Raw genomic sequence first — 20572 nt, 5'->3', positions numbered from 1 at the left:
CCACGGATCTTCTGAAAAAGGGAATGGATGCAACAGAGCTACACCCAGGGGACACAATGATGAAGAACTAGCTGCTGCTATTGATGTTTTCTCTTCCCTTCTGCTTCTTTTGACTAATCGTGCTGGGGAGGAACAGTACTAGCTACAAGAAAAACTCCATCTATTGGAGAAAAAGAAACTCCATCTATTTCATGACTAATCGTGCTGGGGAGGAGCAGTACCAGCTACAAGAAAAACTCCATCTATTGGAGAAAAAGAAACTCCATCTATTTCATGAAGAAAAGAATAGTCTCTAAAGCCAGGTGCCTTGGGTTTAGAATCCCAGGGCTACCACTTACCAGCTTGTGACGTTGGGCAATTTGTGGAATATCTTAGTCTTGGTTATCCCGTCTATGGAAGAAAAAAAAAAAAAGAAAGAAAGAAAAGAGGAGGAGGAGGAAGAAGGAGGGGGTGGAAAAAGAGGAAGGTGATAGTTCCCCATCTATAAAAAATGAATAATAGTCTCTTTTGAAGATTAAATAAATTATTGTACATATAGAACCCTTTGAATAATGCCTGATTGATAGCATTTCATCAACAGATGTTAACTAACATAGCAAAAGCAAAAATTAAAACAGGAGACACAATGCTCAATGGTGGCAGCAACCATAATCTTCCATTCCATAGAACATGACATGATTTAGATGGGGGGAGGTTATCTTTGAAGAAGGCGGCATAATATAGTGGACTCAGAAAAACTGTGAGTTTTCATCTGTTGGTTCTGCCATTACTGTGCTGTGTGGCCTTGTGTAAGTCTCTTAACATCTGTGTGCCTCATTGTTCTTACCTAGAAGGGAAGGAATTTCAATTTGATGATTTCTAGGGTCTCTTCCAACTCTAAATAACCACTTATCTATGATACTTAGGGAAGAATAATCTGGCAGTCATTGCTTAGTTTATGCTCAGAAGAATGGGTCTTCTTTATGTGTTCATTTCTATCTCTGAAAGGATTCAGACAAGCAACCAGAAACATTTGGAGAGTGGAATATTGCAATGAAATTGAATTAGGTCCTCAAAGGGAATGTCATGTAATTCTTACACTCTCAGAACTGCATGTGTGTGTTCTTATGAATCTGTACCAACAAACCACATGTACCAAAGAGTGGTGTACCTTACCTTGGTGCTCTGATAGAATAAATGCTTACCACATAGTGAATTTTTAGATTGAGACATTTATTCTATTTCATCATAATGTGTAAAATTGTTTCTTTATACTCGGGTGACCAGAGGTAAATTGAAGAAGTGTATACAAAGTGAAGCTATTTCTCTAATAAAATCACTGACATGTTAAGAGAGTTCTCATTTTAGTTATTTATGCTGTTTCCTCTCATTTTTAAAGATGACACTATCCTTTATTACACATTCTGAATGTGTGTGTTACATTTGTACAACATATTTTCTTTCCATGACCCATTAAAGTAGCATAATGCTTTCTATATTCATGCATCTTGTAGCACATAACCTATAGTTTTAAATATTTTTGCATTCTCTCTCAGAGGGAAAAAAATGAGTTTTGTAGTGAAGAAAAAAATGTGGCCAATTATGTCATTTTTATCTCAGTTTCAACTTAGCATTATCTTAGGCTTAGTAGTAACAAATGATAAAATGACAAATAAATTCTGACATTCCCTGCATAATCTACATTCTTGGCCATCGAATCTTCATTTCACCAGCCTCTTAAGATATGTTTTTCAGAAAAGAAAAAAGAAAACTTCAAACATGACTGCCAATCTAACCCATTCCATTATGTGTGTCACGCTGCCGAAGCTCACTTGGAATCTAGAAGCACCAAGTGCCACAATTCGTCTCCTTGTGACTCATGGCACCAGATGACAAGCAAGCCTCTGTCCTCCAACAGCACCAGAAACAGTGGAGGATCTGGGTGGGTGTTCGTGGCATTGTGAATAGACCTAGTCGGGGGCAGAGGTCCAAGGCTCAGGCTTCCGGCACGTACCACCATGCTGACAGATGGCATATTCTTGGCCAGAGTCCCAGGACCTTGGTCACCTAGTGAACTTTCCCTGACTCTGTGCTATGTTGACATCCCAGACATCCAGGGACACGGGCCTCACTTATGAATCATTCTCTTAGAAGCTGCCTCTATGTATGTCTTCTGAATGAATGTTCGTAAAACTATTTCGCCTAAACCAAAGTAAGACTGTTTAGCATTTTGTCACACAATTACCATGGGTTGTATCAACACAGAAAGCGTGCTTTATAATTTAGTCCTAATGAATTTTTGACCCATAAATCAATGAACCGGTTACAGATTGAATAATAATATTTGCTTCCTGAAAGCATGTATGATATCAACAAGGTCACAGTTTACTGTCATTTTTAATAGGGGGAAAAAAGCGTAGTCAAGGGGCATTTAACGTATTTTGACAAGGTGACGCACAATTATCCATTAACATTGTATTTGTCTAAGCCCTACTGCATTGATAGGCAGGGACCATGTAATAGTTCATTGATGTCCCACTTGGGGGTGGAAAATAAGGAAAGTGGGACCTTTCCAAGGTCTTTCACAGCCAGAATGCATCTTGCTATTGCTGTATTGATTAAACATTTGGATAGTTAATCAACACAGCTCAGCCCTTTTAACCTGCCATATACAGTATACAAAGGAAAGAAAGAAAGAAAGAAAGAAAGAAAGAAAGAAAGAAAGAAAGAAAGAAAGAAAGAAAGAAAGAAAGAAAGAAAGAAAGAAAGAAAAAGAGAGAGAGAGGGAGGGAGGAAGAAAGGAAAAAAAGAAACGTCTGGAAGAATGAGGATATACTTTTCTTATTTTCAAATGTAACAGGGAAAGTATATCAAGTATATCTTTAAAGACAATAGGACTATAATAAAATATTATTGTGTCCAATATGGTCTTGAATGTAAAGATGTCTGGACTTTTCTGGACTGTTTTTGCTTGACTTCATTTTTCAACATTTTAAGTGAATGAAACAGCCACTCTTGGCCAGCATCAAGCTGTATCCTTTACAATCATCTATGTTCAGTCTATGACTGATTTCTTCTTCAGATAGAATATTCCTGAAATTCAAAACAAACCAACCTGCAGTTCCCCATTTGGGACTCGCTGGTTCATTTCTATCCCTCAGTTTGCCTCTCCTGTCACATGTACTAATATTCTGATACCCTCTTCCCTGATATCTAATCTCATCATCTCCATGCCTCATTTCCTCTATTAGATATATAAAGATATATGTATCCATTTTTTCTATGTATAAAACCCTCAGTTTTTCTTCTCTGTATTTCCTCTGCTAAATCTTTTGCCCCAAACTGATATTTTTTTTTTATAACTTAATTATATCCTCCTTTAGGAGGTCACCCATTCCCACCATTCTTCCTGTCACTTTCCTACCAACTGATAAGGAACAAGATTATACACCACTCACCTCACATTCTGCCATATAGACTTGTTTTGGATTTCAAATGATACCCACAAGTCAACATTACTGATACTTAATAATTCATGTACAATCATGGTTATACTCTAATTTACTTTACCCATTTACTTCACAGAAAGTTTCTAACACTTTACTTAAACCAGTTTTTTTCCAAAGTTGTTTGAGCATAATCACCAACTCCAATCATAACTACTTGATCATAATATCCAAGAATAGGTCCTAGAAATATATAGTTTAATGAGCACCTTGGGAGTTTCTCAGGAAAAGTTTTCGGACCCACTGATTTAATAATCCATTCTTTATCCATTTGTTCCATAAGGCCACATATGCCTCAGCTGATTTTTTAAGAATTTAGCTTAAAAATGCATCTGCAACAACACTTCTATCTAATTAAGTACAGTTATTGAGAACTTCTTGTGCACAGTAATTTACACGTATAACTCTATTCACCTTGCTGCTGAGTTCATTCTATCTGACTTTTGTTTTTTATGGTCAAGATGTACATGATCACGTATGTATGGCTAAATTACATAGATTATAATGTCTATTTTGAGAAAAGACTCCCTAACCTACAGAAACTGTGAGACTAAAAGTGTGTTGTGTTAACTGCTAAGTTTGTAGTGATGTTATTATTACACAACAGATAAGTAATACATAGTACTTTTACTTTATAGTCATTGTTATTTTGAGTCCCATGCCCTTTGAAATTTGGGAATTCTGACTTAATTACATGACTATCAAGTGCTACCATTCCAATTTACCATCACCTGTGCATTTACACTACATTTCAATATACACCATATGAAGTAGGTCTTTTAACCACTTGTGCAATAAAAATAACATCCTTATGTATTTTTCACCTGAGTTTACTCCTAAAAGAAACAACCTCATCATTCATAAGCTGGAACAGCACAAACTATTTTGCTTTCAGAGATTTAAATTAAATGTAATAAAGCAGACTTCCTATTTATCATCAAGGAAAATAGGCTTTTTTGTATACAAAAATTACACTGCAGATCTATACAATTGGGCTATGTTACTTCTAGGGTGCTTTTCCTACAATTTTTTCAAGTTCAACAGCAGCTGTTGGGAAATTCCCTGGTGGGCCAGTGGTTAGGGTTCGGTGCTTCCACTGCAGAGGGCACAGGTTCGATCCCTAGTCAGGGATCTAAGATCCTGCATGCCACCCAGCGTGGCCAAAAAAAAAAAGAAAAAAAAGAAAAGAAAAGAAACAGCAGCCTATCTGTGTGTCATGTGTCTGTCCATCATGACCAGTGGGCGTGTACATTTGTAAAGCACTGCTTACAGATGAACCTTCAGGCAGCAACTCAGGCATGAACCAAAGCTATTGATACAACCAGGAAAAAATTGCCATCCACTGTGGGATACCTTAATCAGCCACACCAAGGAGGGGGGTGCAAATAGTGGGGAGAGATAACATAAAATGCATGTGGTGCAGAAAACTCATGATCACAATGGACAGGTTCCTCAGTCTGCAAAAACTAGAGATCCCATTGTGTGGTAATTATCTCCCTACAGGTTTTGAATACGGTGAGACTCTTTCTCAAAAATAGGTCACTATAAACCGGAAAATATGATTCTAGTCTTAAAAAAAAGAAAGACTAGAAAATTAGTGGTGAGCCTTAATTTCTTGTTATTTATGAAAGCACTTTGGGAACAGGGTCCATTGAGCCTTATTTCCTTTTTATGGAAACAGAAACCATTATTCAATCTTGTCCTATCTTTTTATTAATAGGAGTAAAACACCCCCAGGGAGTTCCAAAGCTGCAGCAGAAACCAGGAGCAATATAATAATTCTACACCTACATACTCTTGCTCAGCCTAGGAATCCTCTGAACCACAGGGAGCCCAAGCAAGACTCTGTTAGACTGGTTCCACCTTCTGAAGGGACAAAATGACAGTATTACTTGAGCAGTGGCCCCTGGGCACAAGAACTTACCACAGTATCTCACATTCTTTCTTTTAGAGTTTCCTTATTTTGTGTTAAGAATGCCTGCTGTAAGTACCTCCTTTAAAATGCACATTTCTGTGGAATGATAACATCCTAAACTGAGCTTCTTAACAGAAATAATTTTTTAGACACCTATTTTCTAGGTTGAAAGTGTGGGTCAACAGAAGACACTGGCTTATTGCACAAAGAAAAGAAAAACTAAACCAAAATAAAAAAAGAAAAGCCACAGAAATTACAAGAGAAAACTCATAAAGGAAATTTGCTGCCTTTGCTCTGGACTAGCCGAAGAGATAACAAAAGATGTTATTGATACTTAACTTTAAGACTTATTGGCAAGGTCAATCCTTTGAAGAAACTGGACTCTTTCTGCAGGATTGGTCACAGATAACAGCTCTGATGCTGATGTTAAAGTCTACTGCAGTCACGATGTATTCTAATGAATGACTAAAACTTGTGAGTAAGAACTCATATAGCATATAAAGATTAAAACAGAGTAATTCCAACTTAGCTATGTTACTAGTTGAAAAGGCTTGGATCCCAGATTTTGTGCCAGATAAACTGGCTGACCTTATCTACTACATAATGAATCCTCCCTGACTATGAATTGGGGCAAGATAAGCAGGCAGCCAACAATCTAGAACATTGATCCTATAAGGAGATAAAGGAGATAATTTTACTGAACTACCACAGTTCACTCAAGAAGATAAGAAGCTGAACCTCTGTCTCCAGAGGTTACTATTTGAAATGTTAAGGATATCAGTCAAACTTCTTCCTTTGAAGCAGAAAGAGTATAAACATACAAGCCAATAGGTGACAGTAGCATGGAAGGAGAAAAGGAGTAGAGATTGAAAAAAGGATGAGAGAGTAGAATGGAAATAATTTAGGAGAAACTCAAATTTTAAGGTACTTTTAAATGTTAAGGTTTTACTGGATAGTTATTATGTAGATTGCACTGAATGAAGCATTAATGATGATATCAAAAAAGTATTAGCTGACTTGACATTTGAACGAAAGAAGCCACAATCTTACTGGTGTGATATGAGACTGTTATTCATTTTTTTCTGTTAAAATGTATTAACAAAAATGCAATTATGCCACATGGTACAACCAAGAAGGCACAAACCTTGATGAGACACTATTGTTTAATGGATGCTTCATCCTGGCCTGCAACTCCAGACTCTGGAATTTTGACCTAAATTATCATTTGAGTCCACATGACCATAATAATAATGAAATGTGAAAGGCTATTTATCCTGGGATTTTATTTTTAAATGATTTTTTAAATAGGTTGGTTAAGGATGACCAATAAAATATGATGAAATAAACATTTTGTACTTAGCTAAGCAGAGCTATGTAAGTAAGAAAACCACAAATAATATAGATTATTGTTTTGGCATTAAGGAAGTAAAAATCTTAGCCACATATAATTAAGGGATGCATCTCCATGGTGATTTTGTCCAAAGACTTTCCTCATTTCATAACCTCAATTCATAATTAAGGGATGCATCTCCATGGTGGTTTTGTCCAAAGACTTTCCTCATTTCATAATCCTGTTTCATTTCACTCACTGATAGTTGTAAATATGCCCACATATATGACTGAGTGGCTTTACAATCCACGTTATTCCATGCTGTCTTGTGTTGGAATATTGATACTCTTTGGTCTCACTCTCCAAGGATAAGCCAAGCTAGGGTGCAGGTGAGGCAGGCCAATGCCAATGTTTTAGAGCTGAATAAAATGAGAGGAAATGCCTACATTGAAAATCAGGAAAAGCAAAGCTAACTGTTACACCCAGGTGAGAGTAGGGCAGCAAACATTCAAACAAATCTAAGATGGTCTGAAGTCAAGAGGAAGGCAGCTAGCAGCACACAGAGAGGACAGGAGCATTTTAAGAAATACTGAAGTGTTGCCACCAAAAATCTTCTGTCACTGGCCCCTGGCCACATGGTGTGAGACATGGTGTAGCTCGGTGGCTTATAAGCCTGGCTATGCATTAGAATCAGCTGGGGAACTTTTAAAATTCCCATTTCCAGGTATCACCCAAGACTCCTTATGTCATAATCTCTGGGATTTGGGACACAGGTAGGCAGCATTTTAAAAAGTAGCTAAGGCAAGTCCAATGTGTAGCCAATTATTGAGAACCATTGTTATAAAGGCCTATATAAAGTGGATTATTTTCCTTTATTGGGAATTAAAAAGCAATAAAGAAAATCTCAAGTCTTTCTGCAATTGTTTTAAGTTCACACTTTAAACAGTCTTCAACATATGGGTTTTTATGACTCTTTTGCTACTGCTCTCAATCTGCTACTTGAAACTGGGAGATGTTTATTCCCCTCCAAAGCACACTATTCAATGCATGCCTGTCTCTGCTATCTAGGCACAGGGTCTTGTTCTTTCTTCCCTTACACACTTTTCTGCAGCATCAGAAAGAATAATATATGCAAACCAGTGTTTCAGTGAAAACAGAACGCGTAAGTTGAATATTACTCCTCCAAAGTATCTCAGAGTGAGCCTCAATTATGGCCCAAAGGTTACTTTCTGCATTGAGCAATCAAATATCTCCCTGACAGCAGCCAGCCAGTATTAACTTGTTGAATCATTTGAACAACTATAGGTCATTCAATAACAAAATCACATGTAAACAAGTGTACTTTAAGTGGCATAAACTCTATGCGTAAGTTCTGAATAAAATGAAACTAGAAGGATGATCAGAAGGAAAGCAATTAGGGAGAATCATGAACTATACCCAAAGTAAACAATAAGCCTGAGTCATTTTGACAAAGCAAGAGTTATTGGCAATGAACTATAAACAGGTCACCCTTTGGTCTCAATTTCCAATGCTCAGAAACCATAAGACTTTCACTTTTCCCCTTATAGCTCTTTAGTTTTTGCCTTTATTGGACAGTCTCTTATCTGTTTATATTGTTCTTAAATTAAACCATAGAGCATCAAACTACTTCATAATCCTATGTATGATGTCATTTACATTTGCTAGCATCATGTGTGATTCTTTCCAGCAAAACGTGTATTTTACCAGATTAGTTGTATTTAGTACATTTCACATTTGTCTTCCCATGCCCCTTTTCTCTCATTTTTGCCCATTGTTCAAACCTCATTTGTTAGGCTACCTAATCCATGTAAACCTGATCATTAATGGCTCCTCCACTGACTTTTCAAGGTCATCTGGAATTATAAGTAGATCTTCCAAGGTTCTTGTTACCTCTCCCAACTTAGAGTCTTCCATGAAACTTTATGATCTTGTTCCATATTTTATCATCCAAGTCACTTATAAAATGTTAAACATTACCACCCTAGACAGACCCTGCAGAACATCATTTGATGTGTCCTTTTAGGTGGCCTCTGAAACATTAATAACTTCTCATTGAATATGATCCTTGAACCAGTCTGTACCCAACTAAGAGCGAGAGCTGTATATCCCTAGATTGATAGTGCTGTTTTAAATCTATATGCTACAACCCTGAGGAAGAAAATTTTTTCTACTCTTCTATTCTCTCTCATAGAGATAGAAAAGATTTTTTAATTTTAGGAGCTTAAAACTGACTGGTCAACATATGCCAAACAATAACCCAGGATAATTTAGCACTGTTAATAAATGTGATATTTTCAAAAAGCCATAAAAAGAACTCCCCATTAATAACTCTGACTATAAAGGTTCATCACAGGCTACAGTTCTCACCTCTTTGAACTTAATGACAACTCAAGTCAATGCCTTCCTTTTTTCCTTTGTTGCAGCTGCTATTGGGGTGGAAAAGACTGTTGTTGGAAAGGACTGTTGTCCAGGCTCCAAGAAGTCCAGACAAGGTCTCCAGAGACTCTCTATTTTTCCTCCAGATCCTTTTACTGACATTAATGATGAAGCAGCTTTGTCTGTGTCTCTGCCTTGGTTAGCTATGCTTTAGTGACAGGGCCGCTCCAGATGCATTAGATCAGCAGCTGATGCCATCATGCGAATGTCTAACACTTACTTTAGGTAGGTGACACTTCTTAATATTCAGTCCTGTCTTCACAATGTCGACTTGTCCCACCATACACGGGTGTTCTTTTTATCATTATTATTAGGCTTGTTGATATTTTTGCTTGTGATTTCTCTAAAGGGTGTATTTTAAAAGAAACATAATTATTTATAACCTTTAATGCCAGGAGGGCAGTATAGTATGCCTGGAAGAATATGCATCACAGTTATTATTTAGAAATGGTAATTAATTTTACAGTCAACAGTAGTATGACACACTGTCTCTGACTAGACGTCCACCGTGGCTTCCTGCCAGTCCTTTGTAAGAATATTAATTGACGTCCAGCACTAAGCAGCCCCTTTGCTGTGTTTTTGAATGAAACAACATGCTTCAAATTAAATAAATACATTCTAAACTCGCATATTCAATATCAGATTCTGTATCTTCATGTCGTCAAAATACGGCTGGTTTATATCTTTATCTTTCCCTCTTTTATTCCCCCAGCTTAATTGAGATATAATTGGCAAATAAAAATTGTATATATTAAAGGTGTGCAATGTAGTCTTTTGTTATTTTTCCTCCTTTTCTGTTTCCTTTTTGTTCCCTCTCTCGCATGGCTGACACTTAAGATGCCTCTATTATTTGCCTTCCCTTAATTTTAACTCACTGCTTTTCTTCTCACTTCTTACAACATTTGGCTGTGGGGAAACTTCTGCAACAAATACTCTAGGTCTCCAAACAGTCCTGAACAATTTACTCCTAGGTTACTGTTCTTTCTCTTTCCAGGGTTTCCTAACTCAACAATTTCAGTAATATCATGGACGATGTGCTCATTAACATGCCAAAGATGGCAGGTTAGGTGGAATGACCAGCATTGGAAAAAACAAAAAAAGTTAAAATTCAAAATGACCTTGACAGGTTAGAGAACTAGGCACATAAACAGGATTTAGCTTCATGGGAGAAAATACATGTTCATTGACGCCGAGTGAAGAAGAACACTGCACAAACAGAGTAATGGTTAGCTACAATGCATGTGGAGTGGGGTGGAAGGGGACCAGCTTCTATGCAGCCAATTGCTACAATGATAAATTCATTATGAAGAACCCAAGATACCAGGATGTAGAAATTGGAACATCGTATGGCCATGTGAAAAAATACAATCTCTATGAGATCTGTTAAGACTTTTTAAAGTATATAATACTTAGAAATGCACAGCTTATAGTGGGAAGCAGCCGCATAGCACAGGGAGATCAGCTCGGTGCTTTGTGACCGCCTGGAGGGGTGGGATAGGGAGGGTGGGAGGGAGACGCAAAAGGGAGGGGATATGGGAACATATGTATATGTATAACTGATTAAATTTGTTATAAAGCAAAAAAAAAAAAAAGAAATGCACAGCTTATGTGATAAGATTGCTGGGGGAAAAATTAAAAAAACAGAGTTTAAAATGAAGTTTTGGAAGTACAGGTATGTATACTCTCCATGTTCACACAAAAATCAGATGATGGAGTCCTTAACATATTCATTTCCTGTTTTAAAGCAAGCACAGCGTTTCTCTGTAATCTACATGGTTTCTTTTGGAGAAAATTTTTATGAATTAAATTATTATCATATCACCTGAGTACATTATTCACATAATAAATATAATTTTAGATCTGGCTTTGAGTACCTTTTTTTTTTCCTGAAAGATTCTTTTTATTTAAAAACTTACAGGAACTCTCTGTATTCAAAAAAAGGAAAACTGGTAGGGGGTCTGGAGCACAGCCAGCACAGGCCTTCCCCCATGAGGGAAAAACTGACTCAAATTGAAGTCAGGAATAAAGACGACCTTCCTGAGGGTCAGATCTAGTTAGAGCTGATGTCACTATTTGAACTCAAGTCTCTGGTCCACCAGTGCAGGGCTCTTTCCACTGAACTACACTGCTTCCTAAAAAACAGGTCCTATTCTGAGTCATTCTTGATTATCACAGATTTGTTTTACTCCCCTTTTTTACAGTCTTTTAAATTTATTTTCTCATGTTCTCTCACTTATTTCCCAAAAGTCATTTGTTATGTAACAGATGCACATGTGTTCCTGTTTATAAATATTCTACAGTAAGTGAAGGAAATATGGGAAAATGAGGGGGAAAAGGTGACTATGACCCTCAAACCCTCAAGCTGGAAATGTTGGGAGTGTGCTCTGTGTCTCAGGGGCAAAGGTCACAAGAGGAAGACCCAAATGGGATGCAGAATCTGGTCCTGTGTCATTGGAGTCCATCCCACTTGTTTTTCCCTCCATTTTCAGTCTATTCAAAATTAGGATGTTTGACGCTGTGGAGGATCACCTGGGGAAAATCAGTAGGGCACCAAGTATAACTCTGTGATGATATTACAGTAAGCAAGAAGCTTAAAATCAAATTCATTACCAGGGAATTGAATCCAAGGAACATGACTTCATTAAAAAGTATGACTTTATAAATAACTACACATAAACAGACTGCTCTGCCTTGGAGACTAATATATTTCAAAATTATTATCTACTTAAAATATTTTACCTAAAAGAATTCACAATTAGCTTTCAATATTTAAACAGTACATTAGAAATGGAATGTTTATAAATATCAGAAATAAAAATCACTTCATTACAGTACAAACATATGCTAACACACCACATACTGGCTTTTGAATTTAATACTGATACGGTTTACTATATCTGTTTCTTTTTTTCTTAACTGACATTAGGGTTTAGATAATAGCAAATATAAATATATGAAATGTCAAATTTAGAAGATAGTGTTTAAACATTTGTCTTTTGGAGAATACTGTTAAACTTAACTTTTATTAACTCAGGGAATCAAAGAAAAATATGGTGATGCCAGTGAACCTTTGAAAATCTTTTATTTTATCACTTTTAATGCATGTTTAATATTTAACATTCATCTTATTACAGACAGGAATTGTGAAATGCTTGTGCTTTCTCTAAACAGTTTTAAAGTTCAATGCACAGTCACAATTCAGAGGGGAGATTTCACACATTTATGGAAAATAAGCCATTTTTGCAGTAAAGTTGCAAAGTGTGAAAGAATTCTTGTTTTATCTGCCTTACTTATCATGTTTATGAGTTATTTTGCCTGGAAGTAAATTGACAAGTTGTCAATGAACAATAGACAGTGCCCCAGCTAGGCTTTTCACAGGTTCAGATGCCTTTGGGCAAAAGGGCTAAATCTGTAGTTGCAATCTAACATATGGGGCACTAAAAAAAGTGGCAACAGGGTGAGAGACATGCCCTGCAAAATGCATGCAGTTGTTGCTCTCTAAGCAATCTGCTTGGACTGCTGTGCATTATGAATTCATGTTCCTTCACCTTGCTGTCCAGGAATAGGATTGCTTGCCTCCATGTAACAACTCATTTCCATTTTAACCCCAGTGCACTCTGGTCCATTTTGTCACTTTAAACCATTTTACTCCTCCAAACAATTATTATTAACTATTTGTCTTTAATAATAAAAAGCTACTTCCTCATTTTAGGTGACTCTCTGTGGGAAGCTTCTCACACAATCTCACAGGAAGGAAAACAATCTCAGCGTCCCTTTTCTCTGTGGTTCAGGGTGGACCTTGCCTTCCACGTCTGGCTACCACATATAGAATTGTTTTAACATTTCATGTCTCTTTCTTCCATCTCAATTTTCCAGAATGCTATTTTGAGTTTATTTCATGATAACACACACTGCTGAATAACTTACTAGAGAGCTAAGTGATCTTTCAATAGATGGCACTCTTTGGTCTGAATCAGCCCAAATATTGTTTTGCCACTTCACTCAAAGGCCAGTTGTTTTGAAGATCCTACCCTCCAGGTATACCATTCTCAAGGACATAGTTAGGGGTATTGTTGGAGTAAAAGCTAGGGCTGGGATTTCTACCCTCAAGAGACAAGGAGGACCACAAAAGATAGAGCCTCATCAGTACAAGTTTATTAGAAAAAAGCTGAGCTTTGAATACAAGGAAAGCCAAGACCTAGGCCAGTGGTGGCTGGTGGCTGGTGGGAGTCACAGAGCCAAGAGTTTGAATGTAGAGAAAAGGGTCAGAGAAGTGCCCGTCAGGAAGAAGCAGTGTGGCAGGCAACTGAGAATTTACTGTAAAACCCAAAGGTGATTCTTTCTTGTTTTTTTTTTTTTTTTTTTTTGATGGCAGAAACATTTACTTTAATTCACATTTTCTATAATCTGGTGGGTAGAACAGCAAATTATTTGGAACTCTGTTCAAAATCAAAGCTGCACCTGTAGATGTTACTTAAAATAGAGTACACATAAATTTGGTGTGTGTCTGTGTTGTTTTGTTTTACCAAATAATTTCCATGGTACCATGCGCCCAGTCTGTGTATTTTGGTGAATAGCTATGGTTTCTGCAGGTACTTCAGTTTGTAAACTGCTGAGAGGTTTACTGTGAACTGTTCCCAAATTTCCAGATGAAGGCAATGCTGATGGAGATCAAAATAGCTGTCCTTTCCTATATACAGTGACACCTAGATAAAGTTGGAAAACATGGCACAGAGTTTCATATACGTACAGAGATTAGAAGTATTGAGTAATTCACAATGTTAAAATGTCAAAATAAAATGTTGGATTTATCAGATTTCAAAACTGTAAAAACCATTATTAATATTCTCTCTGATCCTCCTCATAATCTAAGAATCAACACAAGAGAAACATTTAAATTTACCAATTTTAATATATAGTATTTCTAACTTACATAGATGCCACTTAAGAGAAATAAATAAGCTCATGCTATTAAAGGAAGGAACCTTTATGGGCTAGCCAGCTCATGATGTGTGCAAGGATCAGGCTGAAGGCCAGAGACAAATAGGAATATGTATCTGCTCTCTAGTGGCCTCCGGTTTACCACCCACACCTTCTCTGCTCTATCTCCACTTTTACTGACAATTTTGGCACCTGATTTGCAATCTTTTCCTTATCACCAGCCATCATCTTGTGTCACTTCCACACCAGGTAGAACATCCCTTCAGTATTTGTAATCCTTCTCCCATGAGAATTTCAAACATGTGTTGTTCAAGGGTCAACTGTATATCTGTCATTGTCCACTTTCACTTTGTTGCACTCTTTTAAAAGTGGAGCCCTACTCCTCTCCAAGGCTAATTCCTCCACCTATGTTCTGTATACCATTCTCTCTCTATGAAGAGTTGCTATGTAGAACTCATAAAAATTGTAATTCACAAAGTAGGAAAAGCCTTATCTTTTCTCCTCTGGAACTTAAACTTTACTCAGCCTTTGCTTTCAACGTCTACTGTTTGCCAGTTTTTCCAACAGTTTATAGGAATGGAATGAATTATATTTGATTCCTTCCCCCTATCTTCCCCCTGGAGGTTGGTGCTAATAAATGGGGAAATGACCATGATGGAGGAAGACGCCAAGCAAGGGAGAGAGGACTTTGTCAAGAAAAACCGATACGATGAAATATGTAAGCCACATAAGCAAAAGTTAAATATTAATCTCTTTGAAAACAGATACTCTAGGATGATGTCAAAATTAATTATGTCACAGACAACAAGTAGGATTATAAAAATATGCTGCTCATTGGTTGTATCCCACTTCTCCATTAAAATAGTGTTATCCAAGCTGGACAGATTACCAAAGTACTACAAAGCTTTTTTTAATCTCTATATCTAAAATTTAAAAATTAATACCATAATTTTACTTAGGCCCATAAAAAGGAATTCTGAATACAACCTGAGACTCCAGAAACCCACATGTAGGGAGTAGCTCCTTCAGGGAGCTGAGCAGGATGTTCTCTATCTACACCTAAGTAAATGTAGCTTTCCAGAAGTGTCGATGGAGAAAAGGAGATTGAGCAGATGTCTAGTTTTATCTGCACTATATTGGCATACTCATTACGTACTTTTGGGTGTGTCTTACTTTTGTTTCTTTATCATTTTTCCTTTTCTCCCTTCGCCGAAATATCCCATTCCTGTTTTATTTGCCTTTGTTTTTTCTTCTCCATCTCCTCTTTCCCTCTTACTTCAACCCGACTTTCCTGTTTTCCTCCATTGACTCTAAGAAGAGAGTTAAGTGGGATGATATGGCTGACTCTCTCATTTTACAGATGAAGAAATTGAGACCCAAAAGGTTAAGTGACTTGCCCAACATCTCATAGTAGTTTGAGGCAGAACCCCAAGGCTAAATTACAAGACTCTTGAAACTAACCCTGGGTTCTTTCCATTATACCCATAATCTCTTCCGTCTCTGACCTTCACAGTGCAAACTGGCCTTCAGACATTTGGGCCATAATGAGAATAAAAGCAGTGAGGGAATACAATAGTGCCAGGATATGTGTCCCATACATGTTTGGTGAGTGCAATGAGCTCCTGATTTGCCCACTCTTTCCTGTCATGAAGGAATGCCATAAACCAAACCAAGTACCTGTGTTGGGCTTCTGCTTCCACTTAACTTCCTCTTTATTAGCACTTTCACCCCCTACCCTCGCTGCTATACACATGCACAAATGTACCTTTCTCAGCACCCTACTGAGTACCACAAATTGCCCTACCCCCCCAACCCCACACTCCCCATTCCCCTTTCCTTGCTCTTCTTATGCTCCATAGCATTTATCAGTTTGCAGTATACCAACGAGATTATGTACTTATTATGTGTATTGTTCATTGTCTGTCTCTCCTTGCAAGAATATAAGCTCCGTGAGGGCAGAGATCTTTTTCTCTTTTGTTTTTCAGCACTTTCCAAACACCTAGAATAGTTCCTGCTGCATTGTAGGTGCTCAGTATTTGTTAAATGAATGAATTGAATGAATGAACTGTAATGGCTGGCACACAAAATGCTTCTTCCTTAGGATTCCTAGAGACCCAAGGGTGTGATCATAACGAAAACAAATTTCATATGCAAAATAATTAAGTTGCCCAACTCATCTGTTCTGCTTCTATCATGTGTGTGTGTGTGTGTGTGTGTGTGTGTGAGAGAGAGAGAGAGAGAGAGAGAGAGAGAGAGAAAAGTGAAGGAGGTATTGAAGCATTTATATTGAAAATGGGGCAATTTATAAATGATGCATTTTAAATTTTTAAATCATGAAAGATGAGTTTTTAGGTGCAACAATTTTTAGTCTGCTCTTGTTGGGATTTCTGATACTAATTAATCAATTACCTCCTTTCAGAAACAATTGAGATTCTGCAGGTGGGAATAAAAAGATCATATTTGTTTTATTTTTATTGCTGACAAAAATATGCTGGAAAACATAGTCTGGAACTAAGTATAAATGAGCTTCCTACTTGTAAGCCTCTGTGTCATAATATCCCACATAGTCACAGGAAGAGCAACTGCACAACTGCTGACCTCGTTCTGTGGAGTGGGTTCACTCTGCGGGACTGTAAAGCAGGAAAGAAGAAACTATGTCTCTGGCAGCAAGGAAATCTAAGAGGAAACCAAGAGTTAGAGGTACACATGCTCAGTGATATTTTCCTACAGGTCTGTGAGAGCAGGTGACTGGAAGCTTTCCGCTAAATACTCCCAAGAGGGCAAAAGTTCCTATTTAATGGACCATAAATTCCTGAGGTTCCCTATGACATTTCACCAGGTCACAACTTTTTTAGAAAAGATTCTGCAGTCATAAGGTGCCAGGATCATTTCAACAGTTGACCCCAGGCCATGTCTATGCTGACCTCTTAGACCCCTCTCTTCAAAGGAGGAAACTGGAGCCAGAAATCATCTCTTTACAGGCATCGAAACAACCCACTCAGGCCCACTCAAGGGCCAGTCAGTCAACCATGCAACTGGAGAAAGCATGGATAACACTCCTTACCATAAATTCTAAAAAATAAATAGAGGTAAAATGCAGTCATGACATCATGTCTAAGAAGAACAAATATCACTAGTAACAGGTGCAGAACTGTAAATATTAAAGCAAAGCTGAGAGATGAAACCAGAAGTTACTTTAAGAAATAGCTTGAAATCATCAAGATTCTCTTTTTTGGTTCAGAATAGCTCTTTTAAAATCAGCAAAATTTCTTGACCACACCTTGATCACTTTATGAGAAAGCATGTAGTCTGCTTAAGGCCAAGAATTATGACACCTGCAGTGCTCCTTAAAGTCTTTCAATTATCAGATTGAGTTTCTGGACCCAGAACTGCTGTTCATCCACTCCTGGTTTCAACTTGTGGATAACATTATTCTTTAGTAGGGAGCCATGGGAGAGTCAGTATCCCCTGGAATTCTGGGGCTCAAGACCAATCCAGCATCACAAGGTGAAGTGTCTGTGGTTTGAACAAAAATGGTGACTTATAGCTAGTTCAAAAAAGCCAACTACTGCTTAATGTTCTAAAAATATTTATACAGATGTGGTAAGCTGAATAATGGCCCCCACAGATGCCTATGTTCTAATCTCTGGAACCTGTAAGTATGTCATCCTATGTGGTAAAAGGAACTTTTCAAATAAGATTAAGCTAAGTATCTTGAGATGGGGAGATTATCCTGGATTACTCAGAAGGGCTCAGTATAATCACAAGTGTTCTTGTACGAGGAAGATCTGGAGGTCAGAGAGAGGAGAAACTGATGTGACTACAGAAACAGAGATTGGAGTGATGCTGCCCTGAGCCAAGGAATGTCAACAGCCTCCAGAAGCTGGAAGAGGCAAAGAATGGAGCCTCCGAAAGGAAACAGTCCTGCCAACACCTTGATTTGACCTCCAGTTGTAAGATATAAATCTGTGTTGTTTTAAGCCACTAAGTTTGTTAAACCTTGTTAAAGCAGCAATAGGAAACTAATACAACAGAAGAGTGAAATTCAATTGAAAGTGTACTCCAGGAAGAAATGGATTATCTCGGTGAAGGATCTCTTTTGGGCAAGGAGAAAACTGATATGAATTCAGCAGCTGGAAAAAGACCCAAAGTTCTTGTTTTGTATTTTGTGTGAGAGTAAAGATTGTTGAAAGAAGGAATACACAAATGAATAAACATCTGGAATTCCTTAGCCTTAATTTACCAGTTAGAACACAGACATACCTGAGCATATTTCAATCGCTTCCCAGCAATCCACTTTAAAGCTTGTCTCATTGATAAGATCTACATTTAGAGACTCATATCTGATCCTAATTTAAAGACATCTTGTTGATTAGATCCCAAGCTCATACTTCTCTTTTTTTCCTAAGAGAAGGGGGTATATGAATAGCCTTCAAGTATATTAGAGCAATGGCCATAAATTGTTTTTCCCTGTCATTCAGTTGAATTACTCTAACCATACAAATACTCTGTACTGCATGCGTGAACCAAATTCTTCGCACATAAGGAAAAGAATTTACTCTGTGATGAAGCAATACTGAGCATTTACAATGTATTTCACAGGCCTTGCTAACATGGAGACTAAAGATAACAGCTATTCCAAGTCTACTTTTGAGAAAATAAGGTGGATATATTCGACCTTTATGGTTTCACTGCAATTGAAATTGATTGCAATTCTGCATACATGAACAAGTATTGTTCATATTACAGTGTCCTGGACCTACAGGTTGAGCATACGATCATGTAAGTAATTAAGAATGCCTTATACCACAGTGATCCAACTTCTTTTTATGGTGGTCTTTTCTAAGGTGAATTTGTACATGTGCTTGAATAGGCATAGATATTACTGTCGCTCTCTTTCTTGCAGACTAAATAGGGATTGGTACAACTGAACTTATTTGATAGTTTTCTGTAATATGCATTCCCTGCGCTTTGCTGACCCTTTTTTCCAAGAGTTTCTTATTTCTGTGTCTATATTAGGAGTAACTTCTCTAATTTCTGTAACATGTGTTATGCCGTCTTACTACCAATGACTTTTGGTGGGTCTACTACAAATTTCTAATTTGTTTCAGTTAAGAGGTACTATTGGAGAACTTCACCGTGAACTCCAGATAACAGCCCATTCAATACAGCTTAAGAAATCCCCAGCATGGCAGGAAGGAGGGACATCAGGTAGGTCTACAACAGGAGCAACCACACCCACATCTGGCACATGTCCATCTCTGAACAGTGAATGTAACTATGTAGCAATTTCATCCCTTTTGTCAGCCCAAATCAAGACATAGTGAGAGCCATTAGCAGGGTTTATTTGAACCCTACCAGCTGTCAGGAACTCAGTGGGGTTTTTAAGAGATTTCAGTGAAAATGCTTTAGTTTTATACAGGTCATAAAACATGTGGATTAGCATCTGCCTCCTTGGTCATGTATCCATTCAGTGAATTTACCGGTAATGCATGTTTTATTCTTGTTTTAAATGGGATCCCTTTTGTATCATCATCAGACATGGGTAAAAGCAAAACAGTCAAAAAATGAATATAAACTCAACAATTATTTGCTATATAAAATTAATTATGGGCTTAGAAGGGCCTTAAAATGTTCTGTGGGATCAAATAGATCTTGGTTTTAATTGTGGCTTCCAGATTAGAGCACTAATTGTACTCTGGTATTGAAGTAACTTTAGGAAAGTTAAACTCTCTGTAAAAAGCTTCGCATTGTGCCTTCCACATAGAGAGCACTCAGAAAATCCTAACTATTTCATTTTGCAATATTATTAATAATAACATTTAAAAATATTATTAAGTCTACATACCAGATTGGCTTCTAACCAAACAAGAAATGTTATTTTTGTCACTTAATGAGAAGTTCAGGGATAGGGAGACCAGGGCCAATGTAGCAGCTGCAAGGTCCTCAACATCCCAGGCTCCTATCTCTCTCCTCAGACACCCCAAGGACATCACTTTTATCCTCATTATTACAGGATGGCTCCTGCCACCTACACACCTCCTCCTTTTAATATCATGCCAACATTTCAGGCAATCAAAACAAAAAGGCCCATGACAGTTAAATTCACCTCCCTTTTAAAGAGTTTTCCAAAAAGCTCCACCCAGTGACTTCTGCTTATTTCTCATTGGCCAAAACTATGTCAAACAGCTTTAGCTTCTAAGAAGCCTGGGAAATACAGCTTCAAAGAAGCCTGGGGAAAGTTCAAAGAACAGCTTTTTAACTGCACACAGTGCTACCACCAACAAAATCCGGATTCTTTCAGTAGAAAATTGAGAAGCAGATGAATATTGGATAAGCAATTAACAGTCACTGCTATATTATTTTGATGACTTTGCATCATATAAGCAGAGGAATCCAGATGTAACAAAACTAACAGAGAACCAAAGGCTTCTCACATAGGTA

This window comes from Hyperoodon ampullatus (assembly GCF_949752795.1).
Source record: "Hyperoodon ampullatus genome assembly, chromosome: 4".
NCBI lineage: Eukaryota > Metazoa > Chordata > Mammalia > Artiodactyla > Ziphiidae > Hyperoodon > Hyperoodon ampullatus.
Note: the sequence above shows the minus strand (reverse complement) of the source record.